Source organism: Pogona vitticeps, chromosome 1 (assembly GCF_051106095.1).
Source record: "Pogona vitticeps strain Pit_001003342236 chromosome 1, PviZW2.1, whole genome shotgun sequence".
Lineage (NCBI taxonomy): Eukaryota > Metazoa > Chordata > Lepidosauria > Squamata > Agamidae > Pogona > Pogona vitticeps.
In genome coordinates this window covers 106,415,294-106,428,052 of record NC_135783.1, presented here as the reverse complement: position 1 = coordinate 106,428,052, position 12,759 = coordinate 106,415,294, and the positions used below count along the sequence as shown (strand labels likewise).

The 12,759-nt window shown below is 40.2% G+C and overlaps 2 long non-coding RNA genes across 3 annotated transcripts in view; both read left to right on the top strand.

Moving 5' to 3' along the window:
• Nucleotides 1–12,759, top strand: part of LOC140706879 (uncharacterized) — a 233,181-nt gene that overhangs the window by 68,196 nt on the left and 152,226 nt on the right. The window lies entirely within an intron of this gene.
• LOC144584452 (uncharacterized) lies at nucleotides 1,031–11,331 on the top strand. The gene is made up of 2 exons (XR_013538714.1): nucleotides 1,031–1,155; nucleotides 1,971–11,331. It is a non-coding gene; the product is annotated as an uncharacterized LOC144584452 (long non-coding RNA).

Below are 12,759 nucleotides of genomic sequence, written 5' to 3'. Positions count from 1 at the left end.
AAAGGCGATGCAGGGCTGGGCAGCCTTCTTAAAGGTTTTTGTGTGCCCAGCCTGCTCACCTGATACAACACAGGCACCCTGCATCTTCTCTCTCCGAACAGCTGGGCAAGGGAGCCCTGCCCAGGCAGCTCTGTGCCTTGTGGAGCGACCCTTTAAAGGAGAAGTGAAAGAGACAGTGGGAGGGGGAAGAGAAAGAAAATAATTGTACACTGTTTTTAAACCCATAAAGAGAAAGAAGAGACAAAGCCTGCAGTGGTGATGCAAGGTTTTCTGCCCTCTGAATGGGAAGGAAAGGGTCATCCCCTCATTGTGTAAGGGCCATGCCACTCCCACCACGCATAACCACACTTGCAAAAACTCTGGTGGAGGGGATGGAACTCCCCTGCTTAACATAGAAAGAGATGGCTGAGACAATGGCAGCAGCTGCAATCTTAGCAAAGGTGTTGGGAGCAGAAATAGGAAGAAAAAGAAAGAGACCGTGGTGGCATTAAGGAGAGGACACCACCTCTATATGCCAACAACAGGTGAAGACAACAAGATGGAGCAGCAGCAGCTGTTACAACTTCCTCTTTCTTCTTGCACCACCTGACCAGCCTGGTTGCTTCAGGAAGCTGTTTTCTTTAGACAGTGCTCTCTCGTAGCACCTGAGATCTGAGGACCCTATCAGAGTCAGGCATCATTCAAATGCCCAACCTGTGAGGAGGGCAATGGTGGTGACCTTTCCACTTTCAGTGCTCTGCCATCTGAGGCACTCACCTTTCTCTGGCTAATGGCCACCCTGGCATTGAAAGATTGCATGTGTACAGTCATATTCTTGTTCTATTAACTAAACAGGAATTAGGCAAATAACCTTTACTTCTTGTTTCAGATCTGAATACACAACCATTACTGTGGTTTAGCGTGACTTCACCCACAAGAATGGAATCATATTGTGTTCATGGTGGGGAATTAGTCTGTCTTCCCTTTAAACCTTGTGTAGAAAACTAGATGGAAGAGAAAGCATATGCTTATATGTTACCATGTTATCATTTTCAGACTGATCTATACTGGGGTGCTCTTATAAATACAATGTATATCCCATTTCCGTAGCAGTTGGTTGAAGAGGAAAGGGAAGCTTGATTGATGAAAATGGTTGACACTTTTATGCGCTACAAGGTATAAAATCTAATGTTCTCTTGTGTGCACATATGAACGCCTGGGCGTGTGTGTTTGTCAGTCATATAGTATATAAAAATAGAAATATTATCTTCTTAACAACGTCACAGAAGACAGATTCATACTATTAAGCCAGATTGTTTAATGCAATTTTCTCACTAAAAGGCCAGATGTGAAATGAGCAGAAGTTCTAGCCAGACATTTTGGGTTCTCCCCCATTACCAATTTATGACTGAAACCAGTCCTGACAGTGTTATGTCGGGAAGAGGCAGTTATTCTATTGGGAGGATTATTTGTCTGGAAGACTCACTGCATTTACAGACATTATCACATTATATATTTTGTCTGTCATTAATGAGTGGTGGAAGATGGAACATTTGATCCTGCCTCTGATGAGGTCCAGGCCACAATCTCTGAGGTATAAAGCTGTAGCGGCCCTGACTTTCGCCGAAAGTCATTCCTGCAAGCGTTCAAAAAGAGGGGGGAATGGATACAAAAGTTCAGGGCAAAGTTACAAAGCAAGAACCAAAGAACGACGGAGAGAGTTTGTGTGTGTGTGTGTGTGTGTGTGTGTGTGTGTGTGTGTGTGTGTGTGAGAGAGAGAGAGAGAGAGAGAGAGAGATCAGGAAGGAGAGGTTGCTTTATCCAACTTTTCCTTTCCAGAGGGTCAGCAGTTGACAGAGTCTCCAAGGTCATACATTGCATTATTGTACCAATTTGTCACTTAAATTAAAGCCATTTAGTCCATTATTTAGTGCAGAGTGGCAGAGCAAATGTGTTTTATTGTATTTTTAATGTGCTTTTTTTTTCTCCAGATGGGGAAATAAAATTGTGTGTGTGTTTTTTTAAGAAAAGAACATCTAAAAAGGCAGATGTTGGAAACATCTCACCAAGAGACCTGACAAGAATCATTTTCTGTGAACAGAAACAATAAAAAGAGCTTCTCCAGTTGCACAGCTCCTATTTGTGCCATTTACTGTATTGTTGAGGTCTAGATTCAGGACAGGATTGCCTAGAGTGCAGCAAAAACTTCTGACCTAGCAACTACATGTAAATCACATTGTCAATATTTGGGTTTGTTTGAGTTCAATTACTGTTTTATACAGGATTTTGAACAATCCCAAAGCATATTATAAGATAATTTTGTTGTGTATTGGGAACTTTTTTTGATGGTGGTGTTGATAAGCAATTGCTCCAGTAAACACGTTTCCAGCCGTTTGCAGATTGATCATAATCTGGCCATACAGTAAAGTGCTTTGTAAAACCAATTAATTTAAATGGGAGAGATACTGGTTTTCTCATCAATGAGTTTGATCAATTGGATTTTACTTAATAGTGCCCTCTTATGCATGTTTCCTCAGAATTAACACCTAGTGATTGAAAATATGCTGCTTTGTATGAAAAAAATGCACTACTTTCACACTTTCCAGAATAAAAAGTCTCTGCTTTCTAAACTACTTACATTGAAATAAACAGTTTTATAGAACTACCTTGCAATATTTGAGTGCAGTCTTTATTTGCTCAAGCTAGACTCAGTGGATGGTTCCCCACTGTAAAGTAAAACCCACAAATTTTAGGCAGATGACACAGTAAGATTTCCTAGCTCCTCAGAATAGGTAATGGAAAGTTACTTGGGGCTGCAGGGGAGAGATTACCTTTCCTCTCGTTCTGATGGTGGAAGCAAGTGGAAGAAATATGCCTGTTACATCGTGATCAACTGAACTATCTTGGAGTATACACGGATAGGGCAGTAATATCTGATTGGTTCAGATGCTTTCCGTCTTTTTTCTAGAAAAAGATATTCTACACACAGATACTTTGATTATGTTTTCAATCCAAACAAACTTCAGTGTGAAACACAGCACAGAAACGTCTGTGCAACTGAAAGTCTGGAAGAATTCATACTCCTCCATTATTCATATAACAGGAATCATGATTATCTACTTCATCTTTTGCACCCTGTGATCGAAACTATTCTTGCAGGCCTTTCTGAATCCTTACCCTTACATTTTCGTAAGTGAGAAAAAGCTTGAGTGCACTAGGGACAAAACCATGAAATAAACTGAATTTAACTTGCTCATTTAGGTGGTTAATATAATTATATTTTGAGAGACCTGCACAAAGTGAAACTTTTGTCCTCTGGATAAAGAGTGAAACTAGAGAATTCAGGTTTTTGTTCATTGATTGAAGAATGTGAAAACCTGTAATCTAGCAATCTTCTCTAATGTACTACTCGTATTTAGGCAGTTCTTACTGCTTTCCATTAACATTAAATATGAAAATCTGTGCCTAAATATGTTAGGGTTGTGGCTCAAATTATTAACCATCTGACAACTGGAAGTTAAGCTTTAAAAATTGTTTTCCTGATTTAAAAAAAATTGGGATGAGGATGTTATCAGTCTGATTGAGAGAATATTACATTTTGTTAATTATTGCACCTTTCAGATTTTTTCCAGGCTCCACCCTTGACTATTAACCTAACTATTAACCTAATTATTGCAAGGTGGCATACATGTAAAATATTGAGGACATTTATTCTGTTCTTTTTTGAGGAAAACAAATAGTACAGTACTTCTAAAATTGATTCATGAAGGTCTAGAGAACATCAGTGCTCCGCAAGATAAAGAACCTCATGTTTTCCCCACATTAAGCAGGCCAAACTGTAAAATTTACATTCTTATTGGTGAGGAGTTCCATAAGACGCCCCATTGATTTTAATGGATAAATTAGTCATTAATGGGATTAATGGTCCGATACCTACTACTCTGAATGAAACAATGTTTGATTTTAAGCCTCCAAAACCACTCAACACTTACTATGTAGAACAGGCTCAAAACATTATACCTGCCCAGGAGAGTATGTAATATTTCTGCACTTTGGTTTCTTCATAAATATTGGTTTCATGAAATGCAACTTGTTTTCCTTTTATGCCATATTTTGATATGGGAGGCATATTTTCTGTTAACCAAGATTTCTCTCAAGCTCAGCCTCATTTTGACCAGGGCAGGACCTGCCTCAATTCAGTTCTGCTTATGAACAATAACAAACAGAAGAGTATTGTGGCCAAGCAAATGAGGCATAGATTGCATCTGCGGGTTGTTAACAACTATCATTAATTCCTTTTGTAATTCTGCACTGCACTGTAATTCTGTGTCTATGTGAGTCCATGCTGTCATTCTCTACAGTACCTCATTAATCTGCATTCTTTGGTCAACGTAACAAATATGAGAGGGCAGCCAGTTCAAAGAGATGTACTGCTGAGACTGGAGTTTCTCAAATAAGATCTTGAAATAAGAGCCTGGTTTCCACATTCTGCTTATATACTTTGAATGTTCGGATTGAGAGGAACATATACAAAACTAACACAATCATCACATCCTGAGAAAGGTATATGCCTACTACATGAGTCTTCCTTGATTTGTGACAAAATGCAATATAAAATTAAGTAACAATTAAATACAAACTGGTTTACAAAGATAAAATTGTAAGACTTCGATAAATCTATTGGATTATTTTCACCTTAGAATGGGTGACATCAACAGCATTTGGAGTAACTAGCATCAAATCTTCCATAGTATGTGTTGAGAGGAATAGAGTACATCAACATAGGGTTGAAATTGCCTGTTTTTCAAAGCCACAAAGAACTCTGTTAGTGCAAAACAATCCCCATTTTCTTGGCTTCACTTTGGTTCTGCCATTTTCACTCCATATACTATTAAGTGACTTCCAAGTAACCTGGTTCTCCATGTGATTCGAGGCAAGGCTTTCCTGGGTTTCAACCTATGTTAACAGAAAGTACATTATCAAGGTCCATATGCACACTTCACTGTGTGAATGACATTGTCAGAAGCCTCATTTCATCCTGTAATGTTCTTGGCTCCATAAATGCTGACAGTGAAAATGAAAGTTAAGCAAAAGCATGCTTCATCACTTTGTACAGTAGGTTCAGTTTTTCCCAGTAATCAAATTACCATTGCCTTAATATTGTTTACAAGTGTCTCATGTAACTATGGTAGTTAATTCTGTATGGACAATGTCATTGATTGTTTGCAGTATGTATGTTGTACATTTTCCATCCTATGCTGGTTTCTTTGTTTTATGGCTTCACTGATGCATCAGCAGGGAAAAAGCTGAGCAGATGGCAGAGTGATCTTTGATAAGTCAATAATGACAGCAATCATGATTGCGGAAATTCAGCATACAGTAAACCGTGTTTGTTAGAACTCATTCTCCCTTTATCATACACGCTGTATTTCTGATTTGAGGTTCTGCAGCTGCATGCAAACAGGATGGATCATTCAATCTAGAAGACATTGCTAGGCAACTAGACATGTACACTATGTATTCATCTAAAAGCTCCCCATTTCATATTTCTAAAGCTAATGTTGATATTATATGCTCTAAGTTAACCTATTGTGCTCTCAAGTGGGGTACAATCTTCAGTCAATTGTAACTAAGGTACTTTACAGCAGATCTGAAAAGGCTACCTATAAGCACTGAGGTCACTGAATATTGTTCTTCATTATCTGTCCCAGTGTCCCATGTGAGGTAAAGGTAAGGTCTAAACGGCCATTACATATGCTGGTAAAGACTGGTGGTTTGTTGTAAATAAAATCATACATCTTACATGCGATAAAGAGCCACCATCAAAATATGAATGACAATCTTTACCTTAGAAACTGTATCTTTTCAGTGTTGCTCTGAACATTTCCTCTTCATTTATTAGTTTGAGCATTACTTTAAATGCTCAAATGTTGGATGTTTTCATCTTCCTTTTTAGCAGTTGGCATGGCTATGAAAGAATTCTTAGAAAGGTTTCTGAACCATGTTTTATGAAGAAGCATTGTGTGTTTTTATTTATTTTCTGACACTGGTGTCTTCTTTTGTTACTATACAAATATTGCACAATATTCTAGGTTTTCTAACAACCTTGAGACGCATCAAGGTCGCTGGGTTTTTTTTTTTCTGACAATGACAACTACCCACTGGACCAAGAATAGTAATGGTCATGTCAAAAGACTATTTATTTTAATTCACTGATTAGGTTATAAGCATTATCTAAATACTATGGATATGCCTCTCTCTTCTAAAAATGAATGTGTCATTTCCAGTTTTATTTCCATTAAATAAACAGGGACAAAGGCATTTGCTTTGTTTTGTGTTTTAATTAGAGATTTAAATTGTAATTATTAAATTATAAGATATATGTTAACCATCTTACCAATGCAATCATTGCTGTGCTGTCACCCAACAAGTACTTTATGAATGGCTATTTCCTAGACAGTATCATCATCTGAGTCTTCTGCAGTCTATTCTTCTCTGATCTTGTTCTTTATGAACACATACACATATTTCAGTCTTGTGTGTAAATGTTTCAGTGTGGCAGAAAGACATTTCAAGCACCTGGTGAAGTAAGCTGTACTCCAGGAAAGCTTATGCTGTAATAAATGCGTTCACCTCTAAGGTGTTGCAGTACTTTGTAGCTTTTCCTGGTACAGACAAACTCAATGGCCCCTCTAGAACCCGCTGTGGCCCAACACAGATGGAAGATTTCATGACCTTGATGACAACTCACCTTCTTTTCCACCAAGCCACCATTCTCCCCTCCTGCATTAGAAAAGGCCAGATGTAGTAGAACACACAGCTAATAATGTTGGCTGTTCTAGAGAGTGGCTTTTTCCTTCCTGGAGACAGCTTGATTATATTTGAACTCTCATTTGCAAGGCTTACCTCATTTCCCTGTGAGAGAGATGATTGCTTCTGGAATGTCTCCTTATTGGAGCACATCACAAAGACTGCTGTGGAGGAGAGATGACTGCAGTGAGTCATGTCCCCAAATTCTTTCTCCGAGTGCCTTGCAGATGTGTCTATTCATTCGGCTGTTCAAACAAAGGCTGCCTATGTGAGACTAGTGACTCTTCACTCCAGGTTTAAACCCAATATATTTTAAAAAGTTACTCTGTTATTAAGCACCACATACCCACTGTTGCAAAGTCAAATATTCTGTGTCCCTCTCGATCTCGATTGCAGTAATATATTTGATGTCTCGTTTGAATCTGAAAATAGTTTTGTCATTATAGGTAGTGGTTTTTTAAAGGCTTGTAGTCATTTAAAGTAGCAGAGTGCACAGAATAGCATTGTCCTGTATGGGAGGATTTTAGAATAAATCAAATCCATCTGCATAACAATGCAGTCTTCTTCTTCTTCTTCTTCTTTGCAGCCAAGCACAGCATATATGTATGTAGGGAAATGCCCCGAATCAATTTGCAGCTGCTTTATTCAAAACACATCATTACCGATGATTGCACTGAAGGAAGTTGCCACAGGATTACAGTAAATCATTTGGGTTTATAACCAAACCATTTATAAATTCCCGCATTGGCAGAAAGCAACAAAAGGAAGGAAGGAGCTAAAGAGATGGCATTTTATTTTTTGTGTTTCCTCAAGCTTTCACTTAGTATTCATGTCATTCTCAAAGTATTTAAAATATAAAATGGAAATTATAGCTGCGCTGTTTAGAAGAAAAATGGAGTTAAAACAAACATAAAGCATGCAAGAGTTAAAATTACATTGGGAATCAAGAAGGAGGGAATCTAAGAATAAATCTTCAAACCTTCTTTTAAATGCACTTTTCAGAATTCGGCAGAATACAGACACAACTTCTCCAATTGCCTTTTGAAACCTATGGAACTAGTAAAAATGAAACTTTCCTGGATCTTACACAACTAGGAGTTGTTGATTTCTTCTGTTTTCCTAATAGATGGGACCTCCTGTGGATAACCTACATAAAGTACAATGCACACACAAACACAAAAGACAAGTCAATACACATTCTACATAAGGAAGCAACCTTTGCTAAGGAGGAGGGAGCGTTTCAGCTGGTTTGCACTTTAATAAGAACCCAAATCCATGCTTCTTCTACCTAAATAAAGCTGTTGTTGTTTCGTGTTTGTATTTCAGAGAATTCATGACACATTTCTTCACACACAAAAAATGCATGCAACAATTTGTGCTTACAAACATAAAAAGACAGACAATGCGATCCTAAAATGTATTTATTAGACAAAATTCTGCATATTTAAAATACACACAAACATTTTTAAAAACAAAGGCTGAAACTGATGTAGGATCAAGTTGGAGCATATTTAAGAACAGGATAAATAAGAAATGAGAGAAAAAAGGAACAGATTTCCTATGCTTTATTCCCATGAATAGACATATATACCATCCATCCTACTATCCAATTTGGTCTGGGTAGGGGATACAAATAATAATCTGCTTTATTTCTGCACTTCTTTAAAAGCACAGTTTTTACTCTATCTATGAGAAGGCAAATTTGTTTTATTGTCAGTTTCAACGAGAATTTGTCCTTTTGTGAAAGCAAGTTTTGCACATTTCTGTAAATGAGCAAAATGTAAATATATACTAATCGCATGGATTATTAAAAAGCAGAAATATTGTATAGGTTGTTTGCATCTTTCTGTGCCATTGGATGGTACTCTTGTGCCTGTTGTATGCGTGTTTAGATTGACAAAGGGAGAAGATGTAAGACATTTTGCATAAACTATCCAAAGCATGACAAGAAAGAAGTCTCACTCTTGAATTGGGAACAGGAGTTCTCTTAGAAGCATGGGAATTTTCAGTAGGCTTTCTTGCTGTGTAAATATAGCCCGTCTCAACCATAAACAAGATATTTGCAAAATTTATTTACACCCCTAGATCTCGGGATAGGTTTCCTACAAAAATATTACAGTAAGTAAGAAAAAAGCAATTCTTGAAAAATCGTAACAAAAATGGATTTCAATATTTGTTAGAAGTTGTTGTTGTTTAGTCGTTAAGTCGTGTCTGACTCTTCTCTACCCCATGGACCAGAGCACGCCAGGCCCTCCTGTCTTCCACTGCCTCCCGGAGTTGGGTCAAATTCATGTTGGTTGCTTCAATGACACTGTCCAACCATCTCTGTCATTCCTTTCTCCTCTTGCCTTCACATTTTCCCAACATCAGAGTCTTTTCCAGGGAGTCTTCTCTTCTCATGAGATGTCAGAAGTAGCCATCATAAAATCACTCTTTAAAACATTGTTTAAAAATGAAGGAATTTACAGAAGAATGGAGGGTTTTTAGATTGTGACTGAATTTCAGCAGCACACCCTTGAAATATTGCAAATGTGAGGATCCTGAATGTCTAAACATTGTGAAATCCTAACTTTGGAGCTGAGCTGAAGCATAGTAGAAAATGGTTGCCAAATGCCAGGGAAACCTTTCAAAGCAATTGAAGCAAAGACTTTTGAAGAAATATGGGTGGGACAGCAAATTAAAGCTTGAAATTAAAAAAGAGAGTCAACTGACAATGGGCATTTGCTATGCCTTGCTTGATCAGAAGAAGCAGTGTGACAGAATTTTAACAGAAATCGTAAAGGGAAACCGCATTGCCTTCACTTGTCGGGAATCCAGAGACATTATAATGGAGAGCGTATAGAGGCAGACAGACACAACGGCTGTGACTTCCATGTTGTTATTCACATCTGCAGCGTCTTGCTGTAATCTTAGCATGAATTGGGAGTGTAAGAGGCAAAGTGCTTGGAGATTTTTTTTTCCATTTTCTTCCCATGGAATCCTCATTTATACAAGAAGAAAATACTTTAAAAATATTTTAAAAATGTAATTGAAAGCGGAGCACAGAAACATTGCCCACCCAGCCTGGAATAAAGAGGTGAGACACATAGGCTGGGTTAAAATAGGGGCACAACTTTACTAATTATTAACTTTTATTTCCCTTTCACAAGGGGGCCTACCATAGTGTGAAGCTTATCTGAATCCGGTAAACCTTTTATCCAGATCATGCCATCCAGGGGTGAGTTTTCTGGCCCCAAAGCGTGCTGTCATCTGTCCAGCATGTGTTCTGCTGCCCAATTGTAGGAATACCCCAGAAACTTGCTGCCTGGGAGAATCCCTTAAATCCCACCTCCCTTTAAATGACTTGTGTCTCTCAATTCAGGGAGGTGGGTTGTCTGGCATCCTCCTTGGGTGTCCCTGAAACTGACTTCCCTCTCTTACCTTTGCACTACCCACCACGGCAAAGGGGCTACTTGTATGCCTACCACCACTGCTGAAAATTTCAGACCTAAAATATGTAAAAATATATCCAGGTCCTAGTCTGATAAATGCACACCATCCGGTCTAAATAAGCTCGGGCTGGCTCACATATATCTCAGGATGTTTCACCACTGACCCCAGGCCAGCCTGCATGGCTCTGCCCACTTCTCAGTTAACTCCACGCCTTGTACTGTCAATGCATTTGGGGTTACACTCAGCCTGCCATACCCTCCTGGGTATTATGTCTGACCAGATAATCCAGGTCTCCGAAACTCTGCCTTAAAGGCTCTTAGATCCTCGATCAGCTGCAAAATAAGTGACTTGCCCGATCTCAGGGTCAAGTCGTTACCTCCTATGTGAATCACCATAACTCCAGGGGGTACTTCCAAGGCACCCTGAGATGCCAGTTCCTTGAACCCATCCCAGAGCATACCTCTCTGTCCTCTCCACTCTCCCTTGTGCCTTGGCATAAAAAGCCAACACTGACATTCACCCTTGTATCATACTGGGCGCCAATCCCTTATAATGTAGGTGCATCCCAAACTGTTGTAGATGTTCCACAGTGATGGGCCATGGCCTCCCTAGTCCTTCACCTATGCAGAAAGCGAAAAACTCCTCACATACTGCCGCATAATGTCATCTGGTGCTGGGTGCCACAGCTAAACTGATGACCCTGTTAGCCTCAACCCACCAAGGCTCCATACCTCCAGTGGAAGAACCTCTGGCTGCATCTGAGCACCTAGCACCAACGCGCTGAACCGATTGATCTGTTAGCAGGACAGGGTGTCAACCAAAGCAATTTCTACTCCTGGCATGTGCCATGCCTGGAAGACCATGTTAGAATGCAGGCAGCATAGGGTAAAGGTCCAAACCAAATGCATCACTCTCTCAAATTTGGATGACATGGAAGTGATAACATGTACTACCACAAGGCTGTCACACCAAAATGTGACCCAAGAGTTAGCCCAAGTGCTGGCCCATAACCATAATGCTTCCATTATCGGGAATGACTCCAACAATGTAAGGTCTCTAGTGATTCCTGAATTCCTCCACTACTCAGGCCACACCCCTGTGCACCACCTTCCTCTAAAGTAGATGCCATAACCTAAAGAACCCGCAGAATTGAAATAAACCTGGAATTCTGACCCTAGTCTAACCTCATCCCTCCAAAATGAGACATCATTAAAATTGCTTAAAAATTTTAACCACACCCTCAAGTCTTCCCTCATCCCTGTGGACAGCATTTGCATGCAAAATTGAGGTGACTCACCACCTCTTGCAGTTCCTTAAGCATCACTCTGGTGCAGCTTAGCATGGAACTTACTCTTTGCCTCAGGTCATTCAGCTTCTCCAGCAGTCTACTATATTGCTGGATGGTATCTAATTCCACCCCTAAGTATATCAATGTCGTGCATGGTCCCTCTGTTTTCTCCTCAGCCAGGGGAACTCCTAGTTCCCTTGCTAAATCTTGGAAGGTCTGCAGTATGCACCTACATTGCACCATCCTGCTTTCCCCACAAAACAAATAATCATCCAAACAGTGCACTATATATGGAAGCCCCACCCTGTGCTTACCTATTCCAAAAAGGAACTGAAGCAATCAAAGCTGCACAAGAAATGGAGCATCCCATAGGCCAGTGGTGGCAAACCTTTTTGGGCTTATATGCCCAAACTGGGGGAAAAACACAAAACAGTGGGCAGTGAGCCATCACTGCCCACTGCGGTGGCGGCTGACCCGGAGGACCCAAAACCAGAAGTGCAGACCTGGAACAGGAAGTGGTGGTGGGAGGGGGAATCCTGGCATGGAGGTACAGTCCCTCAAGACCCCTCCACTGCCAGCACCAGTTGCTCTGGATCTGCCTGCTGAAACACCAGCAATAGCTGCAGCCACCTCCTGAGGTTTGGCTGCACTGGGGTGGGGGTGGGGTGAGTAGTAATCTGCCAACCTATGGCTCGTGAGCCAGCAGAAAGGGCTCTGCGTGCCAGCTGTGGCATGCATGCCATAGGTTCACCATTGCTGCCATAGGCAGTGCCCAACCATATAGTAAACCCCCTCAAAAACAAAACCCAGGAGTTTGCAATCCTGTGGATGCACTGGCAACAGACAAAATGCCAATTGTATGTTGCATTTTGTCATCTCAGCACCATGTCCACATGCTCTGACCATGCGCACCACTGCATCAAATGATGTGTACTTCACTGTACAGAGCTCTTGTGGAATCCTATCATTTACTGATTTGCCTGCTGGGTAAGACAAGTGGTAAATCAACCTAAATGCCCCTGGTGCTTTCTTAGGCAAAATCCCCAGTGGCAAAACCCTCAATCTTGGCAGTGGTGGGTCTCTGTATGGACCCACAACTCACCCCACTACTACTTCCTTGCTAAATTTCCCCAAACTACTGTTTCCATACCCAAAACAGATTTCAAATTTCCTGTCATAGTTGGTTTCCTTTCCGCTTGAACTGGGATCCTAAAACCAAATCGAAACCCTTCACTCAAATAAACAGCAGC